General features: G+C 33.9%; 1 protein-coding gene across 4 annotated transcripts in view; it reads left to right on the forward strand.

Annotated features, from left to right (window-relative positions):
* Positions 1-4,401, forward strand: part of LOC106469581 (putative fatty acyl-CoA reductase CG5065) — a 106,290-nt gene that overhangs the window by 48,352 nt on the left and 53,537 nt on the right. The window lies entirely within an intron of this gene.

A 4,401-nucleotide genomic window follows, 5' to 3' on the forward strand; every position in this document is an offset into this window, starting at 1 on the left:
GTAACTTTGCGCGAAATTAAAAAAACAAACTTTTTACCGCCCCAAAACGCTTGAAGTGGAGCCTTTTGAACAGAGAAAAAAAGTTGGTTAATTAAACGCTACTTTTCTTCAAAACATCTGTGTATGAATTACTTCATGTGTACAAGTGTGCTTTGTTACTTTTGTTAAAACATTCACTAGTACATTAACTGTATTATAATTCTCACATCTTTTAAAACACAGACCAGATACTTAGAACAAGGTTTCGTGTACAGATAAAATATACTTGTACGTTTGGTTCTGGTTAACTTACTCTTTTTTTTTTGTTGTTGTTGGCGTTTGTTTTTCAATCGATGCAAAATAACTTGTAGGAGTGTTTTGATCTTAACCCAAGTACATTGGAAACCTAATTTGTTTGCTTAGAAATTTCTTTGGACTTCAGATAATGAATACATTTCATTGAAATAAAACGAAATCTTAATTCACTTCAGAAAAGCGGGGGGTTTGACGGGGAAGCCTTTTTTTCGGACAACAGCTGCCTTAAATAGTAGTATTAACTTTTACGAAATAGCTGGTCGGATCCTTTCGTGTAGGTCCTATTTATTACAAGCTCACAATCTCTCTCACGCGTTAAGGATAGCTTACGGAGTAGAATAATTAGGGATTGTTTGGAACTTTCTGAAAATATTATTCATTACGAGCTTTTCAGTTAGAAGCCAGGACAGTCTCGTAATATTGATAGACGGTTGAACGTATGGTTTAATATGATAAACGATAACAGGATTTAACATGATAGAATAGCCGGCTGTAACTATGGTATTAAATAACCCGCCACTAACAGTAGTAGGAGAAAGCCGAATGTGATCAAGTGTAATTAAGGTCGAAGACAGCTGATCGTAATGAAGCCAAAACTAGTCGAGCGTCATTGAGGTAAAAATAGCAAATAGGTAGAGTAAAGCTGGTATAATTACAGTAGAGTATAACCAGGTGGAAGTATAGTAGAAAGAATATTGAAAATAACTGAATGACAGCTGAATAACATATCGTGAAGATAATATAAAAACTAGAGTGAAGATGGTTTATTTCAATCAAGAATCACCATCAGTACCTCAAATGTCATGAAAATCAAGGACCACCATCAGTACCTCAAATGTCATGATAATCAAGGACCACCATCAGTACCTCAAATGTCGTGAAAATATAGAATCGCTATCAGTACCTCTAATATCGTGAAAATATAGAATCACCATCAGTACCTCTTAATATCGTGAAAATATGGAATCGCCATCAGTACCTCTTAATATCGTGAAAATATGGAATCGCCATCAGTACCTCTAATATCGTGAAAATATAGAATCGCCATCAGTACTTCAAATGTCGTGAAAATATAGAATCGCCATCAGTACCTCAAATGTCGTGAAAATATAGAATCGCCATCAGTACCTCAAACGTCGTGAAAATCAAGGACCACCATCAGTACCTCAAATGTCGTGAAAATCGAGAATCACCATCAGTATATTGAATTTCGTGAAATTAATAAAGGTATGTTTACAACCTATATATTTCTAATAGAATGGTCAGTTTTTCAGTATGAGGGATAGCACGCTCCAGTGGGATCGTATCTGTTACCTGTTGTAATAGAAATATTCGTGGAAAATGTGTTAACAAAGCACTTTAACGCTATATGATGTAACAAGTCATGCACATGGGTACAATGTGTTTAACTAATTATCATGTGAGGAAGAGAAGGACATAAGAAGTTCAACAATTATCCGAGCTGTCAGTTTAAAAGTATTCAGTGGAAATGAAGACCAATAAAGCATTTCAATTCCTTTATGTTTAGTCCATAAGGATATTAATTCCACCATATCTGATTGTTGTAATTTATTGCAATCAGGCTCGCACTGATAAATATCTAACTTTTCACCATTTGTGTTATGTAAATTACCAACATATTCAGCAATAGGTACAAAATACGTGCTCTTCTTTCTACATTGACGCAAATCTTAAACTCTCTGTATTCGCGTGCAAGAAAGCCATTTATTAGAACTGTGGATTTCACTCTTTGGGCGTGGGTTGGCCCTGTTGTGGATTTCGAAGCTGACTAATCGAATTCGAATCTGTTGGTACCACGAAATATTCCCCCCACTTTAAATGGTGGGTGCATTATAAGATTGACAATCAGTCCCTTAGTATGGATGGTGGGTTGTAGGGTGCTACTGCCTTCCTAAGGAATTCAAAATTATGGAAGACGGTAGATAGCCTTAGTCGTTGTACCATAAATACAAAATACAAGTACAGTCTTTTGATGGATTTAACAAAAAATAAATATAGAGAACAGTACAAAAATGAAGAAAAATCAAGGAAGCTGTTGCTATTAAGGCACATAATAGTGGACTACTAATTGTTAACAACCTTTCAGTGTTGCACCAACAAAACTGTACAAATTGTTAACAACCTTTCAGTGTTGCACCAATAAAACTGTCCAAATTGCTAACAACCTCTGTGTTGCACCAATAAGACTGTACTAATTGTTAGTGCTGCAATAACAAAACTGTACAAATTGTTAACAACCTCTCAGTGTTGCATCAATAAAACTGTACAAATTGTTAACAACCTGTCAGTGTTGCACCAATAAAACTGTACAAATTGTTAACAACTTCTCAGCGTTGCACCAACAAAATTCGTAAAAAATACATTAAGCACTTCTATAGTCTCTGACTAATATAAAATTGAAACTTTAAAAGCATTGTTTTCCGAATTTGAGTGTGATAGATATGACAAATTATTAAGAAACTGCAAAACAAACAAGAACAAAAAAACGTTATTGTCATATATTTATTTAATTTTGTCATGATTTCAATTAATTGTTTGCATTTTAAGTTACTATATTTAAGAATATATGGCACATATCTTTTATATTGTTGCTTGGTTAGTGATGTCTAAAATCATGGCACATGTCGCTTGGTTAGTGATATCTAAAATAATGGCACGTGTTTTGTATTGTCCCTTGGTTACTGATATCTAAAATCATGGCACATATGTTTTATATTGTCGCTTGGTTAGTGATATCTAAAATAATGGCACGTGTTTTGTATTGTCGCTTGTTTAGTGATATCTAAAATCATGTTACATATGTTTTGTATTGTTGCTTGGTTAGTGATGTCTAAAATCATGGCACATGTTTTGTATTGTCGCTTGGTTAGTGATGTCTAAACATTAAACGATGATGAACTCCAGGTCTTCTGTTTGCATGTCAGGTGTTTCATTGTTTCATCCTATCACTATATAGCACTATAGACGAGACCTCAATAAGAATTATTAGACACCGAAATTAATCGGTTATTTATTATTTCTTTCAACTAGAAAGTTATACCCATCCTAAGAACGGTAGGACTATACCTGAAATATAGCGGTTTGAAACCGAACCTGACGCAATTGTGTTCATTAACCAGGTGCTATTATGGTAGAAACAAGTTGGGTATAGCATTACAGTTTAAAGAGAAGTAGGCTTAACTATAATTGCTGTCGTTAGATTCTATTAGCTTCACATTTCATCATTCATGGCTTCGGCTGGTATGAAGCAATTAATTAAATACATATAAACAGCTACAAAAGAGTACAATGCCAAAATAATTACACAATAAATACATTTATTAAAACAGGAACCATCCTTAAAATACATGTTTCGGTGTCCTTACGCCACCATCTTCAGGAGTACGAGTTGAAGTTTGGCCAGTACTTGTATACTAAATAATTATTTGCATTCATTTAGCGCCATTTAGACTTAACACCCAGAGTTTAGAAAACATATGGCCAGTACTTTATTTCTTCTAAATCTGGACCAACTTCTTTGTTCAGCACAATATCTTTGTTTTTCTTCCAATCTCTATTATTTTTTTAATATTTACATTTCAACTCAACCTGATTTATCAATTTAACGTTACTCCAGTCTATAACATGAGATGTGCCCCAGTGGCACAGAGGTATGTCTGCGGAGTTATACCACTAGAAACCGGTTTTCGATACCCGTGGTGGGCTGAGCACAGATAGCCCTTTGTGTAGCTTTGTGCTTAAATAACAAACGACATGAGATGTGCCTGGCACATGTTCTGCCAAAGCCTATATATATATTTATATTGTATACGTGTCGTTTTAACTTATTGATAGCTAAAGTTTGCAATCCTTGCTGTACCAAAGATTGAAGTAATGATTTATGCAAATCACGGTTTATAGCATCTTTATAAAAAGAAAATATGTTTACAAATGAAATGATAATTGTGCAAATATCATTGCAGCCCCTATATATATATATATATATATATATAATAACTACAAGTAACTTAATTTTTAACTTCGTATTATACTAATACTAGTTAGAAATAGTACGGACACTATTTATTTTTAGTTTATTTTACTTTG

Source organism: Limulus polyphemus, unplaced genomic scaffold (assembly GCF_000517525.1).
Source record: "Limulus polyphemus unplaced genomic scaffold, Limulus_polyphemus-2.1.2 Scaffold97, whole genome shotgun sequence".
Taxonomy (NCBI): domain Eukaryota; kingdom Metazoa; phylum Arthropoda; class Merostomata; order Xiphosura; family Limulidae; genus Limulus; species Limulus polyphemus.